This window comes from Misgurnus anguillicaudatus, chromosome 24, assembly GCF_027580225.2.
Source record: "Misgurnus anguillicaudatus chromosome 24, ASM2758022v2, whole genome shotgun sequence".
In the NCBI taxonomy this organism is placed as follows: domain Eukaryota; kingdom Metazoa; phylum Chordata; class Actinopteri; order Cypriniformes; family Cobitidae; genus Misgurnus; species Misgurnus anguillicaudatus.
The window spans coordinates 19,975,437-19,991,818 of record NC_073360.2 but is presented as its reverse complement, the minus strand read 5'-3'; the positions used below and the strand labels follow the sequence as shown (position 1 = coordinate 19,991,818).

The window sequence follows — 16,382 nt, the reverse complement described above, 5'->3', positions numbered from 1 at the left end:
CTTTTGATTTACACTAATCCCACAGCGATGAGGTACAGTATAGTGAATACTTCAAACATTTGCAGGACAGAGAAACTGTTTCACAGCTGTATTATAATAGACATTTATATTTATTTAATCCGTTTAATCAAGCTTGGTGACATATAGATAATATACTGTATCTCATTGGAAGAAGTCTGATGGCTTTGTCTTCTTATGGTCATTAACATCTTTCTTGTAACCGGTAGATCCATCAGAACCAGAATTTTGAGTGTATCAGTAAAGCACAAAACCTGATATAAGATAATGGTCCTGTCATCAGCCAGTCTCGAAGTGCCAGTAATATCAATCAAAAATCACCTCAGCCTGTTAAAGATCTGATAAAAGTGGAAAAGAAAAGTTTTGGGGGTAATACAAGGACACAAAAGTTCCTTAAAAGATCAACACAAAGGCTTTTCATCAGGGGTCTGCAGACCCCTGGGGGCCCACCAAGGTACTGCAGGAGGGCAATGATTAATGTATAATAAATTATTTTTAATTAAAAATACATATTCTTCATTTCTAAGTGGTCTATAACTTCTTCTACTGGTTTACTTTTACACACATTACATAAGATTTCAATAGGAAGAATCGTAGACAACTCTGTCTGGGATACAAACTATACATTTCACAACCAACCAATCACAATCTGATTCTTTTTAATGTACTAGAACCTGAAACGATTCGAAAATCCTACTGAACAACCCTATAACAGTTATATTTGATGCAACTATGGGTTGAAACAACCTAGCATTTTTTTAGGTGTACTAATGATAAATGTTAGCAATAATCACTATAAATGATTTTATGACTATAAGCAATGTGACATGTAAACCTGTTTTAAAAGGGTCCGCTGTTTATGCCCACTGTAGAAAATGTTTTTTATGTACACCTGCCCACACGTGTATCACTGTACGAATTAGGCTACATGAGCCTATTATCTATAAGAATGTTTAAATAATGAAAATTTTTTCTGCTCACAGCAGCGTCAAATCATGTAAACATACAGTGGAGATTAAAATTAGAGAAAAACCCACACTTTTTTATATTAAAATTCTGAGTCACTTCTTAGTCTTATTTGAAGTTTATTTGAACAGAAGTGAAAGTGCAGTTTTTAACCAAATTTCATGAGTTAAATATATTCTGAAGCATAGGATAAAAAAATGTAATGAGATATTAGAAAAAGAACCCTTAATAAAAATAGAGAGAGCACTTTCAAATACCTCTCACTTGCTGGTGTTAATCTTGCACCTAGTGCTAATTACCTGACAAATCCTACTTAACTGGCAGCTTAATTTAATTTTTTTTACTAATTTGCAAGATGTTGAGCTGTTTTAAAGTCATTGAAACCCTCATACAGCTGGTTGTCCAGATAAAGGCCAAAGGGATGACCCTTTCAGCCACAGCAAGAGAAGTTGGTCGTTCCAAATCTGTGATTTCTAGTAGAGCTGGTTAAAATGTTTATCATTATTATTAAGGCTGGGCGATAAATCGATTTTATCGATTAACTCGAATGTGTAGTTTAAGATCGATTTGTTTGAATTAAATCTGTTTCCTTTTTAACATCCGCCAAAACTCCCCTCAGGGCTCCCGTAGTTCCGAGTGGGCTCAGCCCTCCCCCGCGCGTTTGCCATAGAGATACACAAACAACATGGCAGCGAGCAGGGAAAAACGCGTTCCCAAGAAAGGCACGCTGCAAAGTGTGTTAGAAGTCTGTTGCTAGCAAACGTACAAACAATTTACTGCAGCACCTTAAACAGAGGCATGCTGTCGAGTGGGAGAGATGTTGTGCCCTGCGAAAGACCACGGCAGCACAAGCAAACACGCCAAAAAAACTGCCAACTTTATAGAAACATTTACAAACTGCATCCAGTAACATTTCAGTAGGGGGAAAAATCGATTTAAATCGTAAATCGGGTTTTTTGTGGAAAAAAATCTGGGATTTTTATTTTGGGCCATATCGCCCAGCCCTAATTATTATAGTGTGATATATAATTCGATAGCTAATTATTGATACATTTTATTAAGCTTTTTAAAAAATAAAAAGTTGAAAAAGTTTTAATTTAATCACTGTATGTTTTATTTACACAATTTATTAAGGCAAACAATAAACAATTTTAGTTTAGCAGTACAAAAAAATGTGTTTTGTATGCAATGGTGGATTGGCTACTTTTCTTCACATAAATTTTTTAATGTACTGTAAATGTCGCCAAATCAGTACGGTCTGGTAGAGTAATCATTTGAATAAGAAATCATTTGTATTGCGTATGTATCGAACACTGCCATTCCACGCATAGTCGCAGTGAGTATACTTTGAAAGGTAGAAGGTTGAAGGTGAAGCTAATCTTTTACATTATAGTGCTGGTAGTGGCGATTCTCTCAGACCAATCTGTGATCTAAAGTATTTTCGCATCACGTTTTTGTATCAGTTTGAGTCGCTTGGAACCCCAACCGAGGTGGTACTAAAAATGTATTGGGTGCTACGTACTGCACCCAGTAGAAAAGCCCCCAAAAGTAAGCTGACCCGACCCAACCCGTTGGGTACTATGCAATGGAAAAGCGCTATTATACAGCTACATGGAAGAGTGAATGCAAGTGTTTATCAGAACCTCCTGCGGTTCCTTCCCTGCGTTCATCGGCTAATCAGCCAGCAATTTTCATTCAGGACAATGTCTCCTGTCATGCAGCCAAACGGGTAAAGCAGTTCCTTGAAGCTGAAAACATTCGAATAATGAAATGGCCAGCCCAGAGTCCTGATCTAATCCTGATTGAAAATCTCTGGAAAATCCTTTGTGACAACGTTATAGCCAAGAAACCCAGTACAGTCACCGAACTGTAGAAGAGACTGAAAGAGGGGTGGACCAAAATCACACCAGAGCAATGTGAGAAACTAGTGATGTCCTGTGGACGCATATGTGCAGAAATCATTCAAAAAAGGGTCTGTATACTTCCTACCATTTTTTTACTGCTGTAACATTTAGATATGTTAGCTGTAATGTTTCTTTGTGCAACAAACATTGCTGTTCTCTAATTTTGATCATTGTGGTCAAAACTTAACTTCCAGTAAACTCCACTAAGAATAACAACAAAGTACTTTAAACATAGTTTATTTATACAACAAGCAAAATAAACAACACATAGATTACCTAGGAAACCAAAACATTTGTTATTTTCGACGAGGTATTTTTCTCATTTTAATGGACTTCAATGGACCCCAACACTTAACAGTTTTAATGCAGTTTAAATGATTGGCAAGAAAAATGAAAAATATGCACTTTTAAACCACAACTTCTCGTCTTCCTCCAGCTGTGTGACGCGCCAGCGCGACCTCACGTAATTGCGTAATGCCTTGGAAAGGTCACGTGTTACATATATGACATGCACATTTGCGGACCATTTTAAACAATAAACTGACACAAAAATATTAATTATGATCATTCGACATACAGCAACGTCGGAACGGTCATCTTTCTCCACACTTGTAAACACTGGGGCGTAGTTTCGATACGTCATCCTTGACCTCTTGATGTGATGACGTATTACGTAAGGACCGCTGGGGCGTCACAGGACCGAAGGAAGACGAGAAGTTGTGGTTTAAAAGTGCATATTTTTTATTTTTCTTGCAAAAAACGACAATCGTTTCGCTAGATAAGACCTTTATTAGTCCTTTGAAACTGCAATTTTAAACTGTTTTAAAACTGTTAAGTGTTGGGGTCCATTAAAGTCCATTAAAATGAGAAAAATCCTGAAATTTTTCCTCAAAAAACATAATTTCTTCTCGACTGAACAAAGAAAGACATCAACATTTTGGATGACATGGTGGTGAGTAAATTATCTGGATTTTTTAATTCAAGAAAATGGACTAATCCTTTAATATTTTGAATATATTTTTACTTATTTGCACACTTGAATTATCAGTAACTTCAGTAGAGATTTTAGTATACTGAAGTCAAATGTTTTGATAGTATAATAAGTTCTTGTGATAAAAGGTTTGCTTACTTGCAGATCAATGTATATTAAATGTCTGCATTCACTGATATTTCTTAATGACTACAATTCATAATAATGTCAGATTGAGCTCTGATCTATTTAAGCTCTATTACTGCTATAAATCTCAAGACAAATAAACATAAGCTTTTTCAGCTAGTAATCCTTACTTTAATATACTAAAATAATTATTATTCTTGGTACACAACTTTGGTTTGTCGATAAAAGGGTACATGAGCCAATTTATAGGGCGGTGGGGGGTCTTAAAATATTAAAATACCACTGCTGTAGATCATCACTGATGCAATTTTCAGTCAAAACACCTGTCGCAGACATCGACAACACATCTGCGATCGTGACTTTGATAAACGTTCACCAATTTGCCTCTAATTGTGGGCATTTGGTGATTTCCACAAAAAATCTGAACACAAACAACACTGCAGTTTTACTTTTAAATAGTTAAACTCCAGAGGCCAACCAAGAGACGGTCCTGTGGCACAACTAAAGCTCTACAGCAAATTGGTGCTTTAGGGGACATTACAACAGACACGTTAATGTAGATGAGAATTGTCACCTGCTCCTTGCACTGCATTGCTAAAACTACAGCCTGATTTTAACATCAAAAAGCGTGCGAAGTAGCATACAAAGTATAGAGAAGGGGTTTAGGTCCAATCCTTTGTAACCTCATGCGCCTGCTTACTGAATACAGATTCAGTCATCCCTAACATGCAGAGTAAATCCAGAAGGCAGTCCTCCTTGAACTTTAATCTCAGAACATCTCTTATCGACAATCCTGAACGACATGATTAAAGAGGAGCTAGGACAATCTAGCCTTCCACAAGGGATCTCCGTTTTTCCATGGCCTCTGTCAAACACCCAGGTAGCTTCGTACCGCTTTGCCTGGGCGGCCAATTAAGAAAATTCAGCAGTCACCTCTGTGTAGCATTTAGCACCCTGCGGGTATTGAAGATTGTATCTGTAGAGGCCCTGTATGGTAATAAGGTGAGGTACAGTGGAAGTCTTCAAGAAAACCCAGCCCTTAAGAAACTCAGCTGAGCTGAAGATTTTTTTACAGCAGTTACGAGGCGCTGCTGGCTGGTCTTGCTCAGCCTGCCACTCCAAAAGCAAATGACCTGGGGCTTTGGCACTTCAGCCCCCATTAGCGATGAAACAAATCAGAGTAGGTGCAAAGATCTACCTGTAAAATGTGTACCATTTGTCTCCAGCAAACTGCACCTAACCCTTCAGACTGCCAGAGGAAAGGAATAACTGTTGAACTGAGGAAGCATATAGAGATAACGTCCTGATTTCATGTAGAAGATAAACAATAGAAATGATTTCGATCATATTAATGTCAAAAAATATCAATACAGCCTCATACAGTTCAAATGTAATATTTGGGGTTTTGATAGCTTTTGGGCTAAGGGAGACAATCAGGGAGTAGTGTGAGAAAATTGCTTGTGACAATACTAATTTTCAGGTCTGATAAACTGGGAAATCAATGAAACAGAACATGGAAAATGAAATCCAAGTTTACAGAGCCTCCTTTATGCAGCCGCTTCCAAAAATAACATTTAGCACCACTTAACATTTAGTAACATAATTGCCAAGCATTTTCCTAAATCAGAAACAAGAAGACAATGTTTTGGACCACTGAGTTTTGTCCCCCGCTGACCATGACGGTGCAATTTGATTTAAAAAATGTCACGACAGGATGCTGCATAAACAACATTTAAATGAGAGCTGTTCAAAGAAATGCCCTTGTAAGATATGAAGGGAAATAAATAGGGTGTTACCATGATTGATGAATTTAGTCCTCAGGCATTAAATAAGACCAGTCGTTGGGTTGTTTTGCGCATCATAAAACCTTGGAAGGTGATTTTAAAAACGCATATCGTTAATTTATCAGTCAATTAGAAGCCGTCAAACACAAACGCACATCTTTTAAACCACAACAGTTTTAGTTGTCCCTGAGTCTTCAATAACTTCAAGAAGATGGATGTGCTTAACTAATGCAGTTTAGTGAGTTGCTAAAGCAAGCACATTAGATCATTTACGATATTTCAGTCACCAGTCACATAAGGTTATAAATCCCTACAGGGAATATGCTAATCTTGAGAGGAGCCTTGGACGCTTTCTATGCCACTGACAGATGCACATTTGTGAAGTCTGAAATATTAGGCGGCAGTCAGACTATATTTTTAAAACTAAACTATGTGTCATAAGATACTGTTTTACTTTCTTTACCGAAGTGACACAAAGTGTCTGATTTGCATGAATTTCATGAGAATGGCACTTTCAAAAACAGTACAAATGTGATGCAATTAACTCTTTCCCCGCCATTAAAAAAACGCTTCCTTGCCAATGACGAGTTTTTACGGCAATCCATATTTCTTATGGTTTCTTATAAAACACTAAATCATCTATGGTTTATAGGGCTGGGTATCGATTCAGATGTTCCATATCTATTCGATTTCGATTCACAAGCTATCGATTCGATCTTGATTCAATTTTCGATTCCGGTTCTCGAGTCTTTTCTTACACTCGATTCTCGATTCAACTCAATGAATATAGATTTAATACAAATACTATATTAATAAAAATGAACAGTGAATAGCAGATTACAAGTGGGGAATTATTAAAAAGAAATTAAATGCCACAACACTACCGTCGTCGTCTTACTTGCGAAATCTAAAATGCGTCCATACCTCTGACTTTTTATGTGAAGGTGACATCAACATCGATGAAGCACCTGAAACCGCCCTTTTAAGCACTAAATAAATGAATGACAGGCTTGCCTCTCGCTTCTTGGTAACATTGTGCAAGGCAAAAAAGAGGGTGACATCTAGTGAAGAACACTAGTAATTAGATTAATGTTAATCTTACGTTCAATGTTTGCGGAAATAAATATGAAAGAAAAAAATCTATTCTGATTTTTGAGAATCGATTTTAAATCGACCACGTAAAAAAAACTGTTAATCGAATAATCGAAAAAAAAAATTGCCCAGCCCTTAAGGTTTAATGCAGTAAATACTATATGGAGCGGTTTCCCAGACAGGGCTTAAAACTAGTCCCAGACTAACTTAAATGTTAGTGTTGTCTTGACCGAAAACAACTTGCTCTAAAATATCTTAAAATATCTAAATGTCTGAAGATGCACACCAGTAATGTTTATTTATAAATTATGTTTTTAAAAATTACCTTAATATCCTAATTTAACTAAGGCCTAGTCTTGGCTTAAGCTAATCCCTTTCCAGGAAACTGCCCCTATGGATATTTTGATTATCGCTCTGAATGTGATCTCTAATTGAAGTCTTTTAGAAAACTGCAATTATCTCAATTTTTTTCCAAATTTTGTGTTTTTGAAGAAACCCATAAGAGGTGATAAGAAGATATGAATGGATAGGATGAAACAGGGTTTTTGTTTAAAAGCAGGGGATCTGTTTTTTAATTTGATATATTGTATGTTTATATATTTAAAGGAGGGGTGCACGATCTCTGAAAGCCAATGTTGACATTTGAAATCACCAACACAAACACGCCCCTACCCCATTAGAACCTGGACCTTCTTTTGATAGACCCACACCACACATACGCAACCCACTATGTCGGTTAGTAGATACGCCCCTTACTGCTGATTTGCTACAAGTGTGTTTTGGTACTCAGCCCGACTCCCTTATCCAAAGAGTTTTTCAAAAATCGTGCACACCGACTTTAAATTATTTTTTGTAGAAGGCATAAAAATTTTGTGAAAATCATAAGAAATGCTGGCGCTTTTTTGAAAATGCTGGCAGGGAAAGAGTTAAAGGCACCACTCAACATTGATGAAATATCTAAAATATGCACAAAAAACAACTTGGTTGGTGTGACCTCAAATGGCCTTGAAAGAAAACTGGAGATGCTTCTGACAGCTGACACTTTCAGGGCAACATAAAAGGCGTTTTCAAAGGGTGGATGACATTCACAATGTGCATAACAGCAAAAATACTAAAATCAAATGGCTGCAAATACCATCTAGCTAAATGCAATTAGCATAAATCAAACATTGCCCAAGAAGTTCACAGTGGCACACTTTAATAACCCTGTGCTATATGACTAACATAAGTGCAAAAGCCACACTGGATAATAACAGCAAAAGATTATACTTTGTGCAAGCCCACTGAAAAATAATACGGCCGGTGCCATTTTCAGCGCTGCACTGGGACTAACCTGATTTGTGCCAATAATTATTAACTATGATATACTGACTGCAGTGTGCAGGGCTGATGTGGAAGAGAGGTCTGAAAAATTCACTTAAACACTACTGACCACAAGATCAATAACAGATACGGAGGATAGATATGGATATCTCATGCTCTCTGACATTACATTCTGCTCATTGACTGATGTATGGATCCTTCAATAGGCTTTTAGTTGCTTGAAGTCCAAATGTGTTTTCATAACCATATAATTCTAAGTGCTTCTTTATATTTAACTTCATTATTGCAGTTTGTATTAATAGTTTGCTATTTATAATAAAAACAACATATCACGTCTACAATATTTGTCTACTAAAATACACTTTTTGTATCGTATCTCTATCTGTTGTTAACCAATCCTTTTACTGTACAAAAAGGTTTTTCAGTAACTAGAAAAATGGGCCGATGTTGAATTCGTGAAGAGTTGCTCTCTTGGGTTTCTCACAACATGTCCTGTGAGGGTCCCTTATCACTGAAAGTGCTGAATGATGCCCTTGTCTGAAATCTGTGGAGACTGCTTTCATGGATACTGACAAATTGTCACAGCAATGTTGGTTAACCTTCGCTACAACACAGACTTGTGCTTCTTCGTGACCTATCCATCAAGTGATCAGGCCTTCAATGAGATCATGCATCTTACTCTGTTTTCTGTCAGGTGCATATACATATATTCTCTCAGGCAGGCACCTAGTCTCCAAACTTCTGTGGGCCTTTGTGTGCCCTTTTAATCTTGTTTGTTCAGTTGCTGTGCAAATTCAGTCTATGGTGAAACAGCTTTCTGCAAATGCAAATGCAGTACCAGTTCAAGAAGCACTAGCTGTAGCAACCTTTAGTCATACTTGGAGTACATGTCGAGGATTTAACTGAACTACAGCAATGCAAACAGGAGAAACTTGTTTGTAAATTAAAATCTGCCGCAAGTTATTTTACAGTTTGTGTCTTTATTTAAAGCTCACGTAACACACGCTGTTTCTGCATTTCTGATGTTAATCTGGAGTACCTATAGAGTAGTATGACATCCTTTATATCTCTGAAGAGTCTTTAGTTTAATCAGATTTATAAAAGAAAGATTAGCTTTACCGAATCTTTCCGATAACGTACGAAAAAATGAAGAAGGAGGAGTTACTACCGCAGGAGGAGCGAGTACGAGTCATGCAACACTATACAACACTGTTTTAACTTATGATTCACTACATGTTCGTGTCATTTATATAATATACACGCGCCTATTTCCAACATAAGACAGAAGTCTTACTTACCACGTGTAACTCGTCATGACCCGGTTCTGAAAATCCACAGCATCAAACACACACGCAAAACTCCGCTGCTAATCCGGATAATAAACTATATCCATTGTTTCCATAAGGCTGGATGTCTTCTCCTTACATCCAAAAACACACTTCTTGTTGTGCCATTGTTGACTTTTGAAATTAAACAAAGCTGAGTGGCGTGATAAGCTGTTAGCAAGCTCTCGCGTCTCCCGCTGACTGACGGCTGGGTGGGGTTTTCCGGGGGAAGTTTTCCGGCGGAAGCCCATATAAAGAAGTGATACGTATCGAAAACCACTGAAACGTCAGTTAGAACCGGAATCGAAAAAAACTAGCCGAAACTAGTACGAACCCTGGCGAAGTGCATTCGGCACAGAAATACTCTGAAACACGCCCAACTGCGGTTTTGACACTTTGCCTACGTTTAGCATGAGGAAACAACTCTATAACTGCGTTAATAAGTCAGAATGCTTGAAATACCATTAAACCCCCCCTTTAACAGTATTTCACAAGTTCGCATTAAAGGGGGCATTTCACAAGACTTTTTAAAGATGTCTAACAAATCTTTGGTGTCTCCAGAGTACATATGTCAAGATCTAGATAATTTATTATAGCATGTTAAAATTGTTATTATCCCCTTCTGACATCACAAGGGGAGCCAAATTTTAATAAACTAATGTTTCACATGCTTGCAGAGAATGGTTTACCAAAACTAAGTTACTGGTCAAATTGTCTAGGTTTATAGAAACAATGGGTACCCAGTTATAGCACTTAAACATGGAAAAAGTCTGATTTTCATGATAAGTCCCCTTTAACATGTAATCAATAGGGAATGAAATGAAGCATATTTGGCGTGCTTTCCGAGGGAAGGGCTCCGAGCTCGGAATTGTACCCCCTCTTTAACTGGGATAGATGTGCCAGCTCTTTCAGCCTGACCAGCTATAGTCCAGCTAGACAAGCTTAAAAAGTGACCAAAACACAGCTAGACCAGCTTGCTACCCCAGCATCACCAGTTAAAACCAAGCTGGGAGACCCTAACCTGGATTTTTCCGTAGGGTTATGCTGGTTATAGCTTTTTTATTTCAGTAATGAAATAAATAAAGTACACTAAAAGAAGTCTGTAGTGGATAAACCCAATGAAGCATGTTTATTGCATGGATAAGATTTTAGTCTGCAAATTTTATCACTGTTGTGGATTTATATTTGTATATATTATGGAAAGATGAAAAAGTAAAAATTAAATGGTAAACAAATAAAGAAATTTTGGCCAAAAAAATCTTGTTTATAGAGCCAAAACTGTTACAGAACCAAGAGTTAGGACTATTTTTTAAGACCTATTTGTAGAAATACTAAAATGACACCACTATATTAATAACTAGCAAATGCCTCATTATTAAAGCTGACTTGCGTGCAAGTCATCAAAAAATCCTGTTTTAAAGTGCTCTTTGGTCCGAATCGTATACTGTGACAGTACATACTGGATTAAATTAATTATTTTCTAAAACAGTACGTAGTTTGTGTGCGTGCAGTATGCATACATTCCTCGACAACTACACACTGCAAAAAATGACTTTCTTACTTAGTATTTTTGTCTTGTTTTCAGTACAAATATCTAAAAATTCTTAAATTAAGATGTATTGTCTTGATGAGCAAAATGACCTAGAAAAACAAGTCTACTTTTTAGACAAAAAATATAAAATTTAAGCAATTTGTGCTTAAAACCAGCAAAAAAAAAAAGAAATCTGACAATGGAATAAGAATTTTTGTCTTGAATTAAGTGTTTATGAAAAAAGTAATCTTATTTCAATATTTTTTTCTTATTCCATTGGCAGATTTTTTTGCTTATTTTAATTCTTGTTTAGTTTTTTTGTATAAAGACTAACCTTAGTTTCCATTTTGCTCATGAAGAAAATACATCTTAATTTAAGAATTTTTAGATATTTTTACTGAAAACAAGACAGAAATACTAGGTAAGAAAGTCATTTTTGTAGTGCATCCGCCATGTTTGCACTGTATGATCGTCATGTGATGCAAGGACAACCATGAACATAAATTACTCAGGTGTTTACAAACAATTACAAATAAACCACGAAGAAGTACATTTGTTGGTTAATATTTAAGCATTGTATACTGTCTTTTAAATACTTGTTTCGTACATACTAATGTTTGCATAGAGTATGGCAGGCCCGGATTGGCCATAGGGAGAACCGGGAGGATTCCCGGTGGGCTGGTCTGTTTTTTTGGCCACGAGGGCCGGTGTTGTCATGCCACCGAGATGACCCGTATTTGCGGGTGAGAGATGTCCCCGCCGCTTTATGCACAAGTTGATTGTGTCCCGAGTCCCGACCACTTATTGGAAGAATTCTTGCATTAGGGTTCATTGACATCTAAAACGCATGGGAAACGCAGGACGTGCCGCTGTCTTCTGGTTTTCAAAGCGCTCACTTGAACACGAGTTTTGTTTCAGACGCGTCTATATTGAGTGCGCTTGCCTGCCGCGCGTCTATTTAAAATAAACTTGAGCGCGTCTTTTGAGTGCGCTTGCCGGCCGAGCGTCTATATTTTAAATAAACTTGAGCGCGTCTTTTGAGTGCGCTTGCCGTCCGCGCGTCTATTATATTTTAAATAAACTTGAGCGCGTCTTTTGAGTGCGCTTGCCGGCCGCGCGTCTATTATATTTTAAATAAACTTGAGCGCGTCTTAATACAAACGGGCTGGCCTCTAAAAGGAAAAGAATTTACAAAACATATTTTTTATCCAAGTCATAGATGAATTCTCTATGAATAGTCATTATTCATCGTTTATTGCAAGAGGAACAAAAATCTATTTGATGCAAAACTCATTAGTTTATTTAAAAAAAGTAGTTTCAAAAGTATATCCATGATGTTTTCTTTTTTTAACACAATGTATAGGCCTACCTTAGCCTACGTTATTTAGCAATAGACATGATCTGTACTAAAATACTTTTTTCCATTTGTTTCAAATGCACACTTGATAAATCTTGCTTGTGTATTGTATATCAGGGGTTTCCAAACGTTAGCAACCCAACAGTTAATCTCAAGACTCACCATTTTTTAGAAATATAAATATAGAGGAAAACACAAACACATTTGTTTCCTTTAGTTTTTGAATAAGTTTACTTTAGTAATATTATGGTCTTATGGTAGGGCTGCATGATTATGGCAAAAATTATAATTGTTTACTGCATTTGCACGGAATATGAAATTATATTTGAAAAATACAGTGAATTGCAAGGCTGCAGAGAACAGTGCACTACTGCAGACTTATACTACTGAGGGTTTAAAGATATTATTTTAATAGTCAGGCGTGAACTAAAGTGGGCCGGTCTAAGGCATGAAACTCCAGGGCTGAAAATGAGTCCCACTCCGGCCCTGGAGTATGGTGTAAGTAAACGACTTTGGACGCATTGGCCCATGAGCGCGTCATCATCAGTAAACTCGCTTTGTGACTCGTGAGAAGCCAGTTTTACCACAGCAGCACTGAAAGCACTCTGAACTTAATGGAGGTCGTACCTGCCAACTTTGAGGAAACAGGACTTCATTAAAGACCTGTTAGCGTCGCTCTGATCTCCACATACTGAAGAAAGCAGGTGACGATAATTAACCTTCAACACCATCCGTCTGCTAGCACACGATGCTTTGAGTTCGTCAAATACATTCGCTGAAATGAACCGAGTCGAGAGGTTCAACAAACCCACGGTGACTTTAAAATATAACACCACAAAGCATTAGAACTTGTAGGAATTACTGCGCTTTTGTGAAAATGTTGTTGTAGGTTTTGTGATGAATGAGCTGTGACTCACGCTGTGAACAAATGATAACTGTGACATTAAAACAGAAACGGACTACGGTTTCTACAGCACAGATTCGCGCGCCATTATCCACCAGGGGGTGCAAAGATGACACGCATCCAAGCCGCATCTTTCCAAAACCCCAACGCTTATAGCAAAGACTGCCGCTTATTAACAGACTTTATCAAATATTTAATATCACCTGGAAGCATTTTCTAACCATTTACTGATCGATGCAATAGCAGAACCAAAATATAATGCAAAGTTAAAGACACATGTTGCATCAACTGCAATACATTAGACACACGTTTTTCATTAAGTCTTACATTTAATAGCATGAGGCCACACTTGTAAAGTACATGAAGTGTAGTGGTTTACTTGCTTTCAAGTTCTTATTTGGAAGCATTTTAAGTTTCTGGTGAACCGCATCACATGAAGGGTTGATCAATATAAATTCTTCAGTTATGTTTTATCTTAGACCTACACGTGCAGCATAGCACGTGAATAAAGCAGCACCGTTTGAGTAATAAATAATTTCAAAGGATGATCTAATTGTCATGCAAATCATGCATTGACTCAGTTGTTGCTGGGACTAATGCAGAACATTTAAAAACGTGTTAACTCTCTTTAATAATTATGGGTAGTGCATGTTTATAATGAGAAAAAATGACATTTACTGGCGAGTCAAGTTTAGCGTATTTATAGCCGATCTGGCAAGGCTGCTCTGCTCTGTTGAGTACAAATGGTACGCTGTGTCCACACAAACACAAATGTAAATTCAACAATGCATTTTACACTGCCATACAGTCGTTTTTGCATTGGTCACAGTACAATCACATGTTGAATAAACTAAACGCATGATATACTGTAACAACTACATGAAGCGATGATGTAAATCAGCTTACCTGTCGTCGTTTTAACGTCTCTGTTTCTGTATAAACAACCAGAGGTGTTATTTCTTCAGTTGGTGTTTAATTCGGGTTGATATTAGCTTTATTGGACAGCCGTTGTTTTATAAGCACTGCGCGCGTGCCCTATCAATTCCCTCGTGCCCGGTGCAACGGTGTTGAAGACGATTAAAGAAAAAATAAAACCTTAGCCCCGTCAAAAACTACTTCGGAAGGCCACTTCATTTTAATTTTTCTCATGTATATATCCGTACGATACGAGCGATGCGGACCAACGCACGCTGTCAGGAAAAATGAGGAAAATCCGCATCCCAGTCAGAAATGTATGAAACAGATATCCTCTCTCATGTCAAATAAGTCAAAGTCGGACCTCTTTCGAGCTCTTTTCTCACTTTCTTCCCATTTCCTGAAAAGAGCAGCTTTGAAAAAGGTTGTTGAAAGCCCGATAGCTCTCTGCTTGCCTCAGCATCAGGACCCGCACTGAAACTGCCTTCACTCTTTTACGCGGCGCTTCACTCCCATTCTGCTCAATTCATGTCGTAGTAGTGAAAATGCTTTGCAAATGATCGACATGTAAAAAAACACGAAGTCAGACTGTCAACCTCCTCCTCACAAAACAGCCCACTCTCACTCTCTCAACACCGCCACGGACATCGTGTTGCGTTGGAGCCAAGCATCCCCTGCGCTTCTCTTCAGGTGTGGATGAACATAATGCGCTCACATCATTTGCATTAGACATAAGTACCCTCCGTTTGCTGCCAGTGAGTAATTTATGAATCACATTTTTTCATACCCCACATGGACGATTTGCAAATGTTACTAAGCTCAACGTAGATCACGGATGAATAACAATTTGCCCCTAATGAATCACGTAAGTGTCAGCAGAAATTCATTTTTAAGGAAACAGGTTGTCAGCATGGGTGATGAAAGATGCAGTGGATGAGTGTGGATGAGTGCTGTTTAATTTACTCGACTCTCACCAAGAGACCACAAGGAAAAAAGATTTGAGCATTAACATGACATCAAAGTAACTCTTTCATTTGCATCTCTCTTTTTAAAACTCTGAAATAAATAGATAAATAGTGTGCAATAACATCTCCAATAACATCCACATCTGCAGTGGGAATTATTAATCATAGTCATTAACAACAAACAGCAAATCTACAGACATTGCAAGTATTTGCAACCAATAATTAATGAGACCTCTCATTCATCCCCCACCCTTAATGATGTATTTAAAATTTAATGCATTTTGTAAACCTTGAGTCAGTAGTGCAGGTGTTCAATAGCTTGTGTGTCAGCATCCCTGTAGAACAGCCTATGAATCAGCAAGGCTGCAGCTCTGCTAAGTGAGAACTAATCTCTGTGGGACCCAGAGCTTTAGGTTTGCGCTAAACGGACGCATAATTGTAGTTATCTGATAGCAAGATAAATTCTGAGCAAAAAGAAAGGAAACGGATCTGCCTTTCATGCACACGGCTTTAATGGATGACGACTTGGGCGAGCTTTTACACACCCTATCTCGGCGAGATCTAATCCACGTTTTCCTGACATTTAGTCCCGGAGTCGATTTACGTTGCTGGATAATGAGAATAGATGTCAAGCTCTGTGACCTTTTGTCTCGCGTACCAATCATGCATCCGTCAGTGCAATGGAGGGACACACTTTGAACTCCAGAAGAAAAGGCTGAGGTGGGGAATGGGGAGGTGAGGGGCTGGCCCTGCATCAAATCTGAACTCATACTGTATGCCCCACAACCTTGCATGTTTGTGAATGAAAGATTTTGGCTTATTACACGGGTCCTCGCAGTACTTCATTTGATCAATTGTATCATTTCGTGTCCAAATATTTTTATATAATAACTGATGCCAATAGTAATACTGCACAGCTATAAAAAGAATGCTGATTCTGTATGGGCCTGTTCGCCAGGTCTCTAATATTTATGGGCTTCATCCTTTTATTAGACTTCCTAAAATGCAAAATGGCAACATTTTTATAGAGCAGAGGATATAAGCAAGTGTGCTGGACTGTTCAAAATATGTACTATCACAAAGGCAGTATCCTTTTAAAAAGTCCTAATATGTATCATTATGTACATCCATTTGGTACCAATGTACCTAGGTATATTAATATGATCTTTTTAGGTCCAAAT

General features: G+C 37.7%; 1 protein-coding gene across 3 annotated transcripts in view; it reads right to left on the bottom strand.

Annotated features, from left to right (window-relative positions):
- Nucleotides 1–14,983, bottom strand: part of grik4 (glutamate receptor, ionotropic, kainate 4) — a 548,585-nt gene extending 533,602 nt beyond the window's left edge. Inside the window, exon 1 of one of the 3 annotated variants that reach the window (XM_055196455.2) lies at nt 14,228–14,983. The gene's annotated coding sequence lies outside the window, so the exon portion shown is untranslated. Of the gene's footprint in view, nt 1–13,044; nt 13,206–14,227 lie in introns of those variants that run through there. The other 2 variants (XM_055196452.2, XM_055196453.2) reach the window with 2 other exon arrangements.
- Nucleotides 14,984–16,382: the final 1,399 nt, after the last annotated feature.